The sequence below is a fragment of the Schistocerca nitens genome, chromosome 11, assembly GCF_023898315.1.
Source record: "Schistocerca nitens isolate TAMUIC-IGC-003100 chromosome 11, iqSchNite1.1, whole genome shotgun sequence".
NCBI classification, from domain to species: Eukaryota; Metazoa; Arthropoda; class Insecta; order Orthoptera; family Acrididae; genus Schistocerca; species Schistocerca nitens.
Genome location: NC_064624.1, coordinates 14,423,547 through 14,442,507, shown reverse-complemented (window position 1 = coordinate 14,442,507; position 18,961 = coordinate 14,423,547).

The following is an 18,961-nucleotide window of genomic DNA, read 5'->3' as shown; positions in this document are numbered from 1 at the left end:
CCGACAAACGCCTCCACCTTCTTTGCCTTACTTCGACTGGTCTTTGCGACACGTGACGCATTGCCGCAGCCTTGTCTCTTGAGGCAGAGAACACTGACTGCGGATCCGCCGGCAGCTGCCTTTCCTTAGTCCACCGGCTGAAGCCGCTTTCTCGGTTTAACTTCTTCCGTGTCCGGACTTTTCCGTCTTACCTCGGACGAAGACTAATTCGATCCCACGGCTGCTCTGACTCTAGGCCCACTGTGAAGTCGGCTGTGACGACCATCCTGACCGCAGAGTTTCTCGCCAGACGTGCTGAACGCTCACTCGAAGTGGCAGAGGCTTCCACGTTATCGAGCTTTATCAGAAAATATGTTCCATCCTCTCTCTAATCGTCAACGAATTGGACAGTTCTATTTATTCCTTGTTCTGGAGCCTTCTCTCCTTGTGGTCTTCCTAGAGAAAAATTTAGTATTGCCTTTTCAGTCCCGGAATTGTTGAATTTATGTGTACCAAGTTTTCTTTTCATAAAAAGAAGAATCAAAGGTAAAAATACGAATTAAAAATGTAAACAAAAATAATTGAAAAACATGTGGAAACCAACCAAGTACAATGTCCATGTGACGGACCAAAAGAGCTACAGACAGATGGGAGGGGGGGGGGGGTCAGTCCTCGGTTTTCGACCCCTGCCCGCCCCTCTCCATCTGTCTCCACCACCCAAGCCTGAAGCTGACTGTGTCCGCTTTTTCCCGGAACAAAAAAAAAGTAGTGCAGTGGACCACATGTCTGCTTACTGTGCAGGGGGTTGTAGGTTCAGATCTCGTCAGGTGCTGTAACATCATCTCAAGTCATGTCGATAAAGACTTGAAAATAATCACCATATTATTAAATCTTGTAGCAAGAAATACACTTTTGACGGCAATGTGCAGCTAATAGAATAATCCCTTTCTGCTTTTGTTCATTAAAATTATTAAACAATTACGTGTTATGGTGGATGAATGAAACTGATTCAAATCACATAGACAGGAGTAAAGAAATGTGACCTAGTGAGAAACGTTGATGAATCGCTTTGAGCAAGCTGTGACGCGTATGCGGGGGCTCAGCGGCCGGCGCTGCTGCACGCAGCTGCGACCCGGCAGAGCTGGTGCTCGAGTCCCGGGCAGCCGGCTCTCTCCAGGCCGGACCACCCTCGCGCGGTTCGTCCTCAGAACGACGCGGCGAGACCCACGTCCACTGCCGCTGTCTGGCCGAAGCTGCTGACAGCGCGGCTCTTCACCGGTGCCCCTCTGTGCCGGTGTCCGCCCACAGCACGCGTATCTTCCCACTTTCGCCGCAAGCCTGCTCGCAGTCGTCTTCCGTAATACTCTGCGTTGCAGCCGCAGTCATTTGTTTCAACTGGGAAAGGGTGACGCTGCCGACGTTGTTCCGTGAAACTTTCTGCTTCATTGCGCTCCACGTCAAGTTCGACGAGGTGGCGATCGCAGTTGTAGCGCGAAATGAGGAGTTACCGTGTTCTATCTACTGTGTATTCGGGCTGGCGTTTGTAACGTTTCACAACTTCCGAGAGCTCCCTGCGTGTTCGAGTCTGCACCCGAACGCAATTTTATGCCCAGGCAGCCGTGATTGTACATCTGCTTCACGAGAAGATGTGTTAGGCCGCTTTGTTTTTGTGAACAAAATGGTAGAGTGCATTGTCAAATACCACAGTACTTCCGTGTGGAAAATTTGGTGTTGGTGGCTCTTGCAACCATTTTGTGTAATTGTCGCTGTTTCTTTCGTTTCGACGTTGATTAGAAATCGCAAATGAGCTCTGCACCCTTCAATGAACCTCATTTCTCCTCCCGCATGAACCCCTAAAGCCGTTTGTCCATAGCTTTCACTTTTCCGCACACCTGGTACGTCTCTCTGCTGCCAACATTTAGCGACAGTATGGTGTCTACGCGCCCGTCTTTCATCACTATACACGACGGCTTTCTTCGCACCTTCCTCGTTTCCTCTCAGAGTCCTAAAACGCCGTGCACGCCACGCCACAATGTCCTCGCTCTCGACCAGAGATGTTCGTCTATTTTTACTTCAAAACGGACCCCCATATTCTTCAAAATTTTCCAGAAAGTGGTTCGTTTCCACGTGAAGCTAATGTCGCCATCCTCCTTCACCCAGTTGTAAGGCTTTCGAAGAATGGTTATTCCTCTTTTAACGTCATAATATTCCGAGAACTTTTTTTCCGGTGAACACTTATCAACGTCTTCGTGACACTGTTTTCTTCCTCATAATGTTCTCACCACTCCGTCTGGCTCTCTTACCGTCGTTCACCACATTACGCGCTGCCCTCACACCCTCTACTACTGCGACTGCTCTTTCTAACGCTACCTGCAAACCTCTCCGTTTCTCTTGAACTGTGCCACGCTCTTCATGAAGACATTTCCGTCTGAGCGCACTCTTCCATTACGTACACTCGCGGCATCACTGTTCATTTCAGCAGACGCTACGAATCCACAGCAGTAGTCACGCACTCTGGCAGTGACGCGCCTGCACAGTGCTGAGCCACGGGCGTCGTTCTTCCACTGTCGAGAATCGTCGGACGCCTTCTGCCCTATCAGTATATAAACATACCGATGGCGCAACACGGAACCAAGCAAACAGCTAATAAAGCAATAAAATACCGTGAAAATGCAAAAATCTTTATTGAGTGAAGAACTAAGTAGTAACAATGCGACACGTTCAGTAGAACATGGTCTTGGATAATGAACGAGATGAAGTATTGAGCACGTCTAAAGCTTGCAGTACGCGCTGTGTTGTATGATAGCCATGAATGACACACCTTCGTTTCAGTTACTGCATTATAAAATTTAGCGTACAGTGCCAAGATGAAAAACGCAGTATTCTATACATAAATTACGCCAAGGCCTGCACTTTCTCCTATGTTTCTTTTTAAAATGTCCTACAAATGTGATGTACTGTGCCTCAGACATTGAAAATACTTCATACACGTAACTACAAAGTGTCAATAACGAGTACACTATTACTCCATTTCTGTTCTTAGAAAATTAAATTCCACTGTGTATTATGTTTTCAAACGTTTTGTGACGACAGCAGAGACAGCGTAGTCAACTTTTGTAACCAGTTGCTTCAACTTTAAATGCACTGCAGCAACACGGACTCGAGTATACCGTCCTACTTAAGGTAATGAGTTGTATTTGTTTGCTTTTTGCATATAAGACGTGCGTAGTCACTTTGCATTTGACGATGTATTGACGTTGATCCTTGATCTTAAGTGAAGGCTCTGCGAAAACAAGAGTTTGAAAATAGGCGTTACATCCCCAAGTACGTAACAAACAAAAATGAAGATTGGACATTACAGCCGATACATTTAACCGAAAATGAAATAAAAATACGCCATTTCATAAGGTAAGTTGCGACTTAAGAGACTTTTTAAATATATCGCTCATCTGGGGCTTGGATGGGACCATCAGACATCGTTGGTATAGCCGAATAGTCGTCCAAAGTTATGTCGCTACGAACGGTATCGACTGTATGTATCCACAGGACATGTGGTGAATCCTCCGTTGGCAAAAAGATTCCGGACTGGTCCCTCACATGGATCCCTGGGAGGGTATTACCAGGGAGGAGGAGACCACGAGAAAATGTTGTGTGAGTTGAGGCATGAAATGTCACATGGTAGAGAAGATAGAATATCTGAAATGGGAAATCTGGATATAGTGGGGTCTGTAAAGTGAAGTAGAAAGGAGACAGGGATTTTGGTGAGACGAGTATAGGATGATATAGCAGTAGCAGAAAATGGTGTAATAGGATTGGTTATGAATAGGAAGGTAGGACGGAGAGGGAACTACTGTTAACAGTTGCAGCGACAGGGTTGTTCTCATCAGAATAGAAAGCAGGCCCACAGGGACAGCAACAGTTCTGGTGTGCAGCCCGACACAGAAAGCAGAAGATGTAGAAGTAGAGAAAGTATTTGAGGATACTGAATGGGTAGTTGAGCATGTAAAGGGAGATGAACATCTTGTATTAATGGGGTTTTGGAATGGAAGAGAAGAAAGGACTGCAGGGGGATATGCGCTTGGTACAGTAGGAAGGAGAAAGAAGAAAGACTGAATTCTCCAATAAATTTTAGGAACTAATAACTAATACTCGGCTCAGGAATCACAAAACGGGGCAGTATACTTGCAAAACGCCGTGAGGTACAGGAAGATTCCAGTTATTGTGGTCAGGCAGAGATTCCGAAATCAGGTTGTGGACTGCAAGGCGCACCCAGGAGCAGCTATATATATAGAGAGAGAGAGTCAGATCACGGTTTAGTAGTGGTGTAGAGTACGCTGAAGTGTAAGAGACTAGTCAGGAAGACGCAGTGTGTGAAGAAGTGGGACATGGGAGCACTAAGGAATGTAGAGATACGCTACAAGATCTCTGAAGCTGCAGATACTGCAGTGATATATAGCTCATTAGCCAGTTCAGTTGAAGAAGAACGGACGTCCCTAGTCAGGGCAATCAAAAAAAAAAAAAAAAAAAAAGAAGTCTAGTAAAACAGAATTTGTAAAACGCATTGCTTGTGTAAGCTGTGAGCGCGTTTTCGTCATCAATACTGCGAAACAAATCTCTTCTACTGCAAGCTCCTTGCTTCCCTTATTCTGAGAGGTCGTAGTTTGCATCTAAACAAGAGAAAAAGTCCAGTAAACAGAAGGTGAAAAGATGCTGCTAGATGTTAAGGAATGCACTTTAGAGCCGATGTTAGCGGGACGTTTTTACTTTGAGTCATCGTTCCTGTCGTGTGGGTGAGTATTGACCATCCCTCCTTTGACGCCCTACATACCTATGCAGGGCGCCGCCCATGGCTTGTCCAGCAGTTTTTACAGAACTTCGTAGTGCCGGGAGCTCATCTCCCCTAGCAGAATTTAGTCGGCCATTACGCTGACTCTATTATTTAATTAAAATATAATGTCATAATATTAAATGTAAATGCGACAGACTTCTCAGTTTTGATCCTTCATTAATTTCAAAGTTAAAAAGAGTCAAAATAGATTTGGTTTATTACTTACTTACTTATCGCGAATGGACCCAGAAGGATCACGCAAAGCTTTCTGACGTCGTTTCTTCCATACTTCTTTCATTCGTTCTCCATGTTTTCTTTTTCTTTCTTCTGTCCATTTTGTTCCTGGTCTCTTTAGTGCTTCCTTCTCCGACAATACATTCCACTTTTCCACCTTATTTCTAAAAGTTTTTCTATCTTTGACATCTTTAAGTTCAATATTTGCTTTTTGTAAATCTAATTTTACTTGGCTAATCCATGGTGTTGTTGATTTGACTTTTTCTATGTAAGTGAGAATTCTGTTGGTGAGTCGTGTGGGGGGAAGTCTAGTGACATGTCCATAAAATTTTAATCTTCGCCTTCTTATGTCTGCTGCCAGGTTTGATATAGTTTCTGTGGTTCTTCTTGATTGTATCCGGTATCCTTCTTCTGTTAATTTTGGACCTAAAATCTTTCTCATAATTTTGCGTTCTTCTTTTAGTATTTTTTCTAAATCACATTTTGTGTGGAGTGTGAGCGTTTCACTAGCATATAGTGCTGCTGGCTTAATTACTGCGCAGTAGTGTCTGATTTTTGTGTTCGAGGAGATGCATTTTTTATTGTATATTTCATGTGTCATACCATATGCTCTCTTCATTTTCTGTTGTCTGATCTTCTGTGCAACTTTCTCTCCTCCGGTTGGCTCCAAAATTTCACCTAGGTATTTAAAATGTTTTACTCTATTTATTTTTCCACATTTTATGTTCGAAGTGTGTATATGGAATTTCGTACAGAAAAATTCTGTCTTTTGAAACGAAATTTGTAAACCTACTTTATCCGCACATTCCTTAAGGATCTCTATTTGTTTGGTGGCGATTTCTTCATCATCTGCAAGTATGGCCAAGTCGTCCGCGAATGCTAAACAAGATATCTCCACGTTGTCTTTGGTTCTACCAAGATGGATTGGTTTCCAGTAGGATTGATTTTTTAATTCTTTTTCCCATTCCTTAATGACTTTATCCAGGACTATATTAAACAAAAGTGGAGATAGCCCGTCACCTTGACGTACTCCAGTTTTTATGAGAAAAGGTTCAGAGATTTCTCCCCTGAATTTAACTTTAGATACAGTGTCTGTCAGTGATTCTTTGATAAGCCTTAGTGTTTTGGAGTCAAGTCCAAGTTCCTCTAAAATGTTAAACAAAGATTGCCGGTCAATTGAGTCATAGACTTTCTTAAAATGTACAAATGTACAAATTATGGGGGCATTTCTAATTGCTTTGTGTTTTAATATTGTCTTTAAATTAAATATTTGTTCTATGCATGAGCGACCGGGGCGGAAGCCTGCTTGATAATCACCAATTTGGCGTTCCAGCTGCTCTTGTGTTCTTTTCAGCAGGCATGTTGAGAGAATTTTGTAGGTGACTTGTAAAAGTGAGATTCCCCTGTAGTTGTTGACATTTGTTCTGTCTCCTTTTTTATGTAACGGGTGAATAAGGGCACATTTCCACTCCTCTGGTAATTTTTCTGTTTCCCATATTTTTGTTATTATTTTTGTGAGCTCTTGCAACGTCTTTGGTCCTAGGTTTTTTAATAGCTCTGCAACAATGCCATCTTCGCCAGATGTTCTATTATTTTTTAAGTTTATAATGTGACATTTGATTTCTTCCTGTGTTGGTGGTAATGAATCCGGTTGAGCGTTGGCACAGATTTCTTTGGGAAACCTTAAACTAGGTTCTGGGCAATTTAGTAGGTTAGAAAAATATTGAGCCAATACTTGACAGTTTTCCTGGTTTGTTAGGGCTAATTTACCATCTGGTTTTCTGAAACATAAATTTTGAGGGATATATCCTCGTATTTTATCTGCGAAAGTTCTGTAGAAGTCTCTTGTATTATAGTTTTGGAAATTTTCTTCTATGGCATCCAGTTGTGCCTTTGTGTACTTTCTTTTTGCTTGCCCAATAGATTTTGAAACCTGTTTTCTAACCTCGTTAAATAAATGTAGACTTTCTTGTGATTTTTTACTGTTATATTCTTGAAATGCCTTTTTTCTCCTTTCCAATGCATTTTCACAGTCTGAATCCCACCAAGGGTGTTTGAATATATTTTTAAAGGGAATAGTTTCCTTAGCTATTCGCGTGATTTTAGAATGAAATTCTTCCCATGTGTTTGCCTTTTCCTTCTCCCATTCTTCTTTTACTTTAGATTCTTTAATCTTCTTGGTGTCATATTTCTGTATTTCTGTTTTCTTCTGATGACTTCTTCGTGCTGTAAACTTGATTTTAATTCTAGTTAGGTAATGGTCTGAATCAGTGTTTGCTCCTCTGCGTACTTGGACGTCGTAAATTTCTTTTTGTACTGGGTATGAAATCGCCACATGATCTATTTGAAACTCGCCAATTTGTTGTATAGGAGATCTCCATGTCTTTTGTTTTCTTGGACATTTTCTTAGAGATGTTGACATTATCTTCAGGTTATTCTGCTTACATAGTTCGACGAGCCTTGTACCATTTTTATTGGTAAATTTATGTGCAGGATATTTGCCTACGGTTTTTTGGTGGATTTTCTCTCTACCAATTTGGGCATTAAAATCGCCGAGTAGAACTTTTGTATCATCTTTTGGAATCTTGGTCATTATATTCTCAAAATTTTCCCAGAACTTTTCTGTTTCTATGGGGTTTATCTTGTTGTCTCCGTTTGTGGGAGCATGAACATTAACCATTGTGTATGTTTTGTTGGCACATTGTAAGCGCATCGTCATTATCCTATTATTTACGGGAGTAACTTCCTTGATGGAGCTGAGCACGCTCTTGTGTATGATAAACGCCATCCCGAGATGGGGGGCTCCTCTTCCGATTCGTTTATCCGTCTTGCTCTTAAAGATGCGATAGTTGCCATAATCTGATGTTTCTTCATCTGTAAAACGTGTCTCCTGTAAAGCTAGTATTACTATCTTTTGCTTTTCAAGTTCTGTTGTAAGGTTTAGAAGTTTTTCCTGGTTGGATTAATGTATTTATGTTAAAGGTTCCAATGTATGTAGGTGTTTTAAGTGGAAGTTTGCCAGAGAGCTCCGACTTTCTCTGATGTAATCGTGTAAGTCCAGGTTCCCCAGAATCCGAATTCCTGGTTGCCATCTGTTGATGGGTGGATTGGTTACCACCTGGGGTAATGTTGTTATTACTTGCACGAGTCATACTTGCTTGTAATCAAGTTGGTCCAGTGTTTCCACTGGGTGTTTAGAACCAGGGATTGTTAGTTCCTGGAGCATTATGACCAGCCGCACATTGTGTGAACAGACGCTGACCAGGATGCCGATGGTTCCCACTTCAGACGCGTCCTGGATTTGGGTGTTGACGGTGCTTATTGTAATGGCGGCACTTACTCGCCATGACACAGCAACGTCTTCGGGTTCTGTGGTTTTTGAATGAGTGTGACCCTTGCCAAAAGTCACCCTCCCACACCCTCGTGATGCTGCCGCCTCGGTCCGGGACTGCTTATTTGGGTTTCCCCTTATTCGCAGCTGTCCACCATATCTGATGGATCGTTCGCTATCCGCCACCTGCGACCCGCCCTGTACCTGAGGCTCGGATAGGGGATTTGGTTTATTAATATTTAGAATAGTGAGTCAGTTCAGTATGTTTCATTTTTGCCGCCTAACGGCAGACGAGATTCTCTCCAGTTTTGCCTTGCAAATAATGAAAAAGAAATATAAAAACATCATTACATTACGCAATATCTCAGTTAATCTTTGTGTAATTTGGTACGTAAATAAGCAGTAGCCCCTGAGGCCCATATTAATAATTACAGTTTGCGTAAGAGTACGCATATTTTCCTTTCTAAATAGCAGCGCTCACGCAAAGTATTTATTAGAGGGCGGTGAGTCGCACTCTGTGTTTAAACAATATTATACCGTACGTACTTCTGGGCAGCCGATGTCCGTACGAGTGTTATCGCGGTATAAGTTAATTAAAAGTCTCATGCTAGCTCACAATATTTAAAGCAACCCCAACCAAAATCATAAAATACATAATATAAAAAATAAAAAAATTTACGCTTATACCGTGATAAGTCGACCCGGTTTTTACTTGTGGAACGGTGATCTGGTGTGTCGACGCAGTTGCATGCGTCACATTTGTCACATTGTTTCACCTTTATCTGGGCGAGTTTTTGATTTGTCGGTACCGTCCTGTTGACTACTGGGTACCAGCTAGCTTTCACATCCTGTGGTAGGTTGTGGGCAGGTGAAATTTGTAAACTTTTTTTTCCGATCCGGTTCCCGGCAGGTGATCCTCTGAGCGCCCTGTACGTGTTGTCTGCCGCGGTAGTGGCCGCACAGCTGCCGCCTGTGCAGCGCCGCTGTAGCTGCCGGCTCTGTGGGAGGGTCCTGCGGTGCCGCCCGCCTGCCTTCCCCTCCTCTCCTCCTTAGCAGCGGCGCCGCACATTTCGCTGTGACCTCCAGCGGCCGCTGCCTTCCCCCTCCCACCGCTAGCGAGCACCTGTGCTGCGGCCCTCTCCACATTTCCCTGCGCCACGCGGCTCCCGTTATTGCTCTGGCTGTCTCCGTGCGTATGCTCGGCGTCTGCCCCGCATCGATGGCTTTCGATACGGTCGTTGTGTTGGTGAGGCCTTCTCTTTGGCGGAGGGTTCGTCTCCTTCTCGTGGGGCGTCGTATTGTACGCAGCACGGTTCTGCAACTGTCTGTAGCCGTCCTCAGAGGGCGAGGCTGTATGGGGATGCCCAGCACTTCGTGGCCCTCCGCTACACAGCAGTGGCTTGATGCTCGTATTTGCTTATTCCCAGTTGGCAGAACACCCGTTGGCAGAAGACTCGTTCCAAGGTGTTTAGTGTTTGCTCTGCGGTTGTTACGTCTTCTCTCTGTGTGACGGAGATTCCCCGTGTCATCTGCGTAGGCCGCGCAGGCCGCTGTCTGGTCTCACACCGAGCAGCCTGCGATGCTGTTGGCGATCTTCCTCACTACCGGCTCCAGTGTTACTGCGAAAAGGGCATCACTCGTCAGTTCAGTGCTACATACTGTGTCTCCCAGTCTGGATTTCGAATTATTTAGTACTTTTTCGACAATTTTAGTCCGAAACCTAGTCTGGTTAATGTCTCCATCAACTGATTGTGCTCGATCCTATCGAAGGCCACATGACGGTCTGCTGTGTCTCCGGTGGTCGGTGCACGTGCTGTCACGCCTCTACACGTGCCTCCACGTGGAACAGCACACGTCTGCCACGGGCTTGTCGCTTTCACCGCGTCAGCTTTTATGTTGTTTGCAGTGCACTTTGTTACTGCCCTATAGTCAGCATTAACAAGGGTGACCGGACGGTCGCACTCAATGCGACGGGCGCCTCTGTGTTTTGGAACCGGTGTGAGCGTCCCGTCCACGAGCGCGGCTGGTGTTTCTGCACCGCTGAGGATCTCTTTGAGGACCTCCGTCACTTCGCCCCCCCATTACGTCCCAGTACGCACTGGGAGACTCCGTCGGGATACCGCCGGCGCTGCCCTTCAGTACTTCTCTGACGTCATCTCCGTCAGTTTTGCTCTGCCTGCCTGCGTTGACACCGCGTTGAGCTGTAAAACGTTTGATACCGAGAGCGCTTTTATTTCCTCTTTTTGAAACAGCTCTTTGAAATGTTGCTGAACGTGGGTTTCGACGTCTGTCTCTGTTTTGAGAGATCGCCCCTCGCCACCGCACAGTTCCTCCACGGTCTGGCTCTCCCTGTTGAGGAGGCGGAGCGTGCCGCGCTCGCCCTGCACTTAGCCGTACCTTCTCCTTCTCCTTCTCCTTTTCCTTCTCCTTCTCCTTCTCCTTCCCCTTGCTCTGCAGCAGTTTCGCTTTGATGCTCCTCACTCTCGGCTAGCGTGATGGGTCGTCTGGTGGCGCATTCAGGGCCAGCTTCGCCTGCCCGTTTCCCTCCTTTCGTGACAATGAATTCTGCCGTCCCTTCCTTGTCATTTCCGTGTCGTCTTCTGCATTGTGTTGTGTCGAGTTGTTTCCACCTTGCTTATTCGCCACTCCTCTTCGTGGAGATTGTAAGACGTCTTGGTCTGCTGACCTTCATTGCTTACATATTCCGCCCCCGCAATCATATTCCGCACATCAAGACGCTTCATTCGAACCCAAACTCGATAAGATACAGTCAATGTTGTATGAATTCATGTGAACGATATGGAAATAACAAGTAAAGCGCAAGTGCGCACCGAGATTGAAATAGCTATAGTGAAACGTCTGCGAGCGAATGTTTGGGTGGCATCGCGGTGGACTGGTTATCTGACCGCTGTACCACGGCAATAGTTAGACTAGGGGCGAATACGTGTGCTGGACTTCAGCGAGGCGTACGGAGAGTTTGATTGCCGAAGGTCAATCCAGGTAGGACGAGAGTTATCTTAGGCCGTGCGGTTCTAGGCGCTTCAGTCTGGAACCGCGTGACCGCTACGGTCGCAGGTTCGAATCCTGCCTCGGCCATGGATGTGTGTGATGTCCTTACGTTAGTTAGGTTTAAGTAGTTCTAAGTTCTAGGGGACTGGTCACCTCCAAAGTTAAGTCCCATAGTGCTCAGAGCCATTTGAACCACATTGTCACAAACATTACACGTATATGATTCTTGAGTTTCTCCCGGCGTATTTGATAATCAAAATATCCACGGGTGTACTGCCGGTCTACAGTGTCCAACGGGCACAATATTTCGGCGATCATACATGTCGCCATCATCAGGTGAACTGACGGACTGAGCTCCTGTGAACGTGCCGGCACGGAGATCCGTACACTATGGCTGCTCAGGTGGAACTGGGTTCGGTCGCGGCGGCGGCGGATTTAAATACCCTCCGCCCGCGGCGCGCTCACTCCGCCGTCCGCGCCCCGCGCCACGGTCGCGCGGGGGAACAGATTGCGACGGCGTCTGAGATGACGTCGGTGTGATGGCTCCGTCCGCCGTGGTCGTCACAACTATACATTTGCTCGATTTACTCTTGATTAACCCAATCGCTGGTTCCCAAGCCTTGCTAAGATTATAGCCACAGTCACGATTTATGAGGTCGTCATTGGTGCGAATTTCGATTGCCTCTCTAACAACGCTGTCCCAGTATCTCGACGTCTGTACCAGAATCCTCGTGCGTTCATACTCCATAGCGTGATTTTCCGACAAACAATGTTCAGCGACCGCCGACTTGCTCGGATACATCAGTCGAGTGTGCCTCTGGTGTTCACGGCATCGATCCTCGACGGTACGCATCGTCTGACCAATATACGACTTGCCACATTGACACGGAATCTGGTACACGCCGGCCTTCCTCAAACCGAGGTCATCTTTGGCGCTCCCCACCAGTGCACGAGTTTTATTCGGAGGACAAAACACCGTTCCGACCCGGTGTTTCTTCAAAATGCGGGCGATCTTTCCCGAGAGTGCGCCTGTATATGGGATAAACGCAGTGCCTACCTCCTCCCTCGTGATTTCATCCATATCCACAGGTTGTGCTGTAGTGGTTGGGCGGAGAGCACGTTGAATCTGCCACTCTGAGTACCCATTTTTTCGAAATACAGTTCTCAGATGTTCCAATTCCTGGGGTAGACTCTCTGCGTCAGAGATAGTGCGCGCCCTATGTACTAGAGTTTTAAGTACCCCATTCCTCTGTGAAGGGTGGTGGCAGCTGTCTGCGTGCAAATACAGATCAGTGTGCGTTGTCTTCCGATACACCCCATGACCTAGGGTGCCGTCAGGCCTTCTCTTGACCAAGACGTCAAGGAAAGGTAGTTTACCCTCCGTTTCAGTCTCCATAGTGAATTTGATGTTGGAGTGTATGGAGTTTAGATGTGTAAGGAAGTCAAGGAGTTTATCCATACCATGTGGCCAGATGACGAAAGTGTCGTCCACGTAACGGAAAAAGCAAGTAGGTTTCCATTCGGATGACGACAGGGCTTCCTCCTCGAAGTTCTCCATGTACAAATTCGCTACCACCGGTGAGAGTGGGCTACCCATGGCGACTCCCTCCGTCTGTTCGTAGTATTCTCCATTAAAAAGAAAATACGTGGAAGTCAAGACATGCCTAAAAAGTTCAGTGGTCTTCTCGTCAAACTTCTGACTAATCAATTCTAGTGACTCTCGCAGGGGTACCCTCGTGAACAAGGAAACGATGTCAAAACTCACCATGATATCTGACTCACCCAACGTGAAGCTATCAAGGCGTTTAACAAAATCCTCGGAATTACGGATGTGATGAGGGCATTTACCCACGTAAGGACTTAATATTCCCGTCAGGTATTTGGCCAACAAATATGTAGGTGCCCTGATGTTGCTGACAATGGGGCGTAATGGTACCCCCTCTTTGTGAACCTTCGGGAGTCCATATAGTCTAGGCGGTACCGGACCTTGGGGTAACAATTTCTTAGCGTCACCCTCCGGTAAATCTGCGTCCTTGAGAAGCGACCTCGTCTTGTTGTCCACCTTCTTTGTAGGGTCAACGCTGATCTTCCGGTAGGAATCGTCATTTAGCAGGCTCTGCATCTTATCAGTGTAGTCCTTATGGGAGACAACAACTGTAGCATTGCCTTTGTCGGCCGGTAAGACAACAATTTCAGAGCGCTCCCTCAGATCACGAATGGCCGCCCTCTCTTTACTAGTGATATTTGACTTCATCGGCTTGGATTTCGTCAACGCACGACAAGTTTCACGACGTATTTCCTCAGCTGATTCAGGTGGAAGTCGAGCTGCAACCTGTTCAACAGCACTAACAATTTCTGCGACCGGAGTGAACTTGGGGGTGGGAGCGAAGTTGAGACCTTTCTGCAAAACCGAGACCGCATCATCACTCAACACCATGCCACTCAAATTGATGACTGTCTTGCCCGGAACCTGCAGAGATGGTTTGTCAAGGAGACGTGAGAACTTAGCTGTTTGACGTCCCGTTGCCTTCTTATGGGCGGAATCAGCTGCAACCCAGGTGACACCATCAATCCAATCCCAGGAAAAAGAAGTGAAATTACTAGCCAGTTGCAAATGTAGTTTGAGTAATTCCTGTGAGATAAACTCAAGGCTCCGGCGGGTGAATTGCACTCTCTCACGTACCAATGCGAGGCTGGCTCGTTTCTTGATTCTCTTAGCTGCTGCAGAATCGATGTGATGCATAACCTTAGCAAAATTTGGAACAACGTTCTCGGAACGACATCTCTTTAGAAAGGCAAGAGTACTTAGCAAACGACATCTACGGTGGCGCAACTTTTCAAATTTCTTCATGCTGCGATACATCTCCTCCCCGTAAAGGTGAATGATGTGATTCTTGAGTTTCTCCCGGCGTATTTGATAATCAAAATATCCACGGGTGTACTGCCGGTCTACAGTGTCCAACGGGCACAATATTTCGGCGATCATACATGTCGCCATCATCAGGTGAACTGACGGACTGAGCTCCTGTGAACGTGCCGGCACGGAGATCCGTACACTATGGCTGCTCAGGTGGAACTGGGTTCGGTCGCGGCGGCGGCGGATTTAAATACCCTCCGCCCGCGGCGCGCTCACTCCGCCGTCCGCGCCCCGCGCCACGGTCGCGCGGGGGAACAGATTGCGACGGCGTCTGAGATGACGTCGGTGTGATGGCTCCGTCCGCCGTGGTCGTCACAACTATACATTTGCTCGATTTACTCTTGATTAACCCAATCGCTGGTTCCCAAGCCTTGCTAAGATTATAGCCACAGTCACGATTTATGAGGTCGTCATTGGTGCGAATTTCGATTGCCTCTCTAACAACGCTGTCCCAGTATCTCGACGTCTGTACCAGAATCCTCGTGCGTTCATACTCCATAGCGTGATTTTCCGACAAACAATGTTCAGCGACCGCCGACTTGCTCGGATACATCAGTCGAGTGTGCCTCTGGTGTTCACGGCATCGATCCTCGACGGTACGCATCGTCTGACCAATATACGACTTGCCACATTGACACGGAATCTGGTACACGCCGGCCTTCCTCAAACCGAGGTCATCTTTGGCGCTCCCCACCAGTGCACGAGTTTTATTCGGAGGACAAAACACCGTTCCGACCCGGTGTTTCTTCAAAATGCGGGCGATCTTTCCCGAGAGTGCGCCTGTATATGGGATAAACGCAGTGCCTACCTCCTCCCTCGTGATTTCATCCATATCCACAGGTTGTGCTGTAGTGGTTGGGCGGAGAGCACGTTGAATCTGCCACTCTGAGTACCCATTTTTTCGAAATACAGTTCTCAGATGTTCCAATTCCTGGGGTAGACTCTCTGCGTCAGAGATAGTGCGCGCCCTATGTACTAGAGTTTTAAGTACCCCATTCCTCTGTGAAGGGTGGTGGCAGCTGTCTGCGTGCAAATACAGATCAGTGTGCGTTGTCTTCCGATACACCCCATGACCTAGGGTGCCGTCAGGCCTTCTCTTGACCAAGACGTCAAGGAAAGGTAGTTTACCCTCCGTTTCAGTCTCCATAGTGAATTTGATGTTGGAGTGTATGGAGTTTAGATGTGTAAGGAAGTCAAGGAGTTTATCCATACCATGTGGCCAGATGACGAAAGTGTCGTCCACGTAACGGAAAAAGCAAGTAGGTTTCCATTCGGATGACGACAGGGCTTCCTCCTCGAAGTTCTCCATGTACAAATTCGCTACCACCGGTGAGAGTGGGCTACCCATGGCGACTCCCTCCGTCTGTTCGTAGTATTCTCCATTAAAAAGAAAATACGTGGAAGTCAAGACATGCCTAAAAAGTTCAGTGGTCTTCTCGTCAAACTTCTGACTAATCAATTCTAGTGACTCTCGCAGGGGTACCCTCGTGAACAAGGAAACGATGTCAAAACTCACCATGATATCTGACTCACCCAACGTGAAGCTATCAAGGCGTTTAACAAAATCCTCGGAATTACGGATGTGATGAGGGCATTTACCCACGTAAGGACTTAATATTCCCGTCAGGTATTTGGCCAACAAATATGTAGGTGCCCTGATGTTGCTGACAATGGGGCGTAATGGTACCCCCTCTTTGTGAACCTTCGGGAGTCCATATAGTCTAGGCGGTACCGGACCTTGGGGTAACAATTTCTTAGCGTCACCCTCCGGTAAATCTGCGTCCTTGAGAAGCGACCTCGTCTTGTTGTCCACCTTCTTTGTAGGGTCAACGCTGATCTTCCGGTAGGAATCGTCATTTAGCAGGCTCTGCATCTTATCAGTGTAGTCCTTATGGGAGACAACAACTGTAGCATTGCCTTTGTCGGCCGGTAAGACAACAATTTCAGAGCGCTCCCTCAGATCACGAATGGCCGCCCTCTCTTTACTAGTGATATTTGACTTCATCGGCTTGGATTTCGTCAACGCACGACAAGTTTCACGACGTATTTCCTCAGCTGATTCAGGTGGAAGTCGAGCTGCAACCTGTTCAACAGCACTAACAATTTCTGCGACCGGAGTGAACTTGGGGGTGGGAGCGAAGTTGAGACCTTTCTGCAAAACCGAGACCGCATCATCACTCAACACCATGCCACTCAAATTGATGACTGTCTTGCCCGGAACCTGCAGAGATGGTTTGTCAAGGAGACGTGAGAACTTAGCTGTTTGACGTCCCGTTGCCTTCTTATGGGCGGAATCAGCTGCAACCCAGGTGACACCATCAATCCAATCCCAGGAAAAAGAAGTGAAATTACTAGCCAGTTGCAAATGTAGTTTGAGTAATTCCTGTGAGATAAACTCAAGGCTCCGGCGGGTGAATTGCACTCTCTCACGTACCAATGCGAGGCTGGCTCGTTTCTTGATTCTCTTAGCTGCTGCAGAATCGATGTGATGCATAACTTTAGCAAAATTTGGAACAACGTTCTCGGAACGACATCTCTTTAGAAAGGCAAGAGTACTTAGCAAACGACATCTACGGTGGCGCAACTTTTCAAATTTCTTCATGCTGCGATACATCTCCTCCCCGTAAAGGTGAATGATGTGATTCTTGAGTTTCTCCCGGCGTATTTGATAATCAAAATATCCACGGGTGTACTGCCGGTCTACAGTGTCCAACGGGCACAATATTTCGGCGATCATACATGTCGCCATCATCAGGTGAACTGACGGACTGAGCTCCTGTGAACGTGCCGGCACGGAGATCCGTACACTATGGCTGCTCAGGTGGAACTGGGTTCGGTCGCGGCGGCGGCGGATTTAAATACCCTCCGCCCGCGGCGCGCTCACTCCGCCGTCCGCGCCCCGCGCCACGGTCGCGCGGGGGAACAGATTGCGACGGCGTCTGAGATGACGTCGGTGTGATGGCTCCGTCCGCCGTGGTCGTCACAACTATACATTTGCTCGATTTACTCTTGATTAACCCAATCGCTGGTTCCCAAGCCTTGCTAAGATTATAGCCACAGTCACGATTTATGAGGTCGTCATTGGTGCGAATTTCGATTGCCTCTCTAACAACGCTGTCCCAGTATCTCGACGTCTGTACCAGAATCCTCGTGCGTTCATACTCCATAGCGTGATTTTCCGACAAACAATGTTCAGCGACCGCCGACTTGCTCGGATACATCAGTCGAGTGTGCCTCTGGTGTTCACGGCATCGATCCTCGACGGTACGCATCGTCTGACCAATATACGACTTGCCACATTGACACGGAATCTGGTACACGCCGGCCTTCCTCAAACCGAGGTCATCTTTGGCGCTCCCCACCAGTGCACGAGTTTTATTCGGAGGACAAAACACCGTTCCGACCCGGTGTTTCTTCAAAATGCGGGCGATCTTTCCCGAGAGTGCGCCTGTATATGGGATAAACGCAGTGCCTACCTCCTCCCTCGTGATTTCATCCATATCCACAGGTTGTGCTGTAGTGGTTGGGCGGAGAGCACGTTGAATCTGCCACTCTGAGTACCCATTTTTTCGAAATACAGTTCTCAGATGTTCCAATTCCTGGGGTAGACTCTCTGCGTCAGAGATAGTGCGCGCCCTATGTACTAGAGTTTTAAGTACCCCATTCCTCTGTGAAGGGTGGTGGCAGCTGTCTGCGTGCAAATACAGATCAGTGTGCGTTGTCTTCCGATACACCCCATGACCTAGGGTGCCGTCAGGCCTTCTCTTGACCAAGACGTCAAGGAAAGGTAGTTTACCCTCCGTTTCAGTCTCCATAGTGAATTTGATGTTGGAGTGTATGGAGTTTAGATGTGTAAGGAAGTCAAGGAGTTTATCCATACCATGTGGCCAGATGACGAAAGTGTCGTCCACGTAACGGAAAAAGCAAGTAGGTTTCCATTCGGATGACGACAGGGCTTCCTCCTCGAAGTTCTCCATGTACAAATTCGCTACCACCGGTGAGAGTGGGCTACCCATGGCGACTCCCTCCGTCTGTTCGTAGTATTCTCCATTAAAAAGAAAATACGTGGAAGTCAAGACATGCCTAAAAAGTTCAGTGGTCTTCTCGTCAAACTTCTGACTAATCAATTCTAGTGACTCTCGCAGGGGTACCCTCGTGAACAAGGAAACGATGTCAAAACTCACCATGATATCTGACTCACCCAACGTGAAGCTATCAAGGCGTTTAACAAAATCCACGGAATTACGGATGTGATGAGGGCATTTACCCACGTAAGGACTTAATATTCCCGTCAGGTATTTGGCCAACAAATATGTAGGTGCCCTGATGTTGCTGACAATGGGGCGTAATGGTACCCCCTCTTTGTGAACCTTCGGGAGTCCATATAGTCTAGGCGGTACCGGACCTTGGGGTAACAATTTCTTAGCGTCACCCTCCGGTAAATCTGCGTCCTTGAGAAGCGACCTCGTCTTGTTGTCCACCTTCTTTGTAGGGTCAGCGCAGCTAGAGTGAGGAAGTTTCAGTTTTGTGAACAGCGCAGCTAGAGTGAGGAAGTTTTAGTTTGTGGACAGAGCAGCTGAAGTGAGGAAGTGTTAATCTTTGATCGCTCTAGCAGACGCGATGTGCAGCTATGCTCGCGCCCATTAGACGCGCCTGATTCATT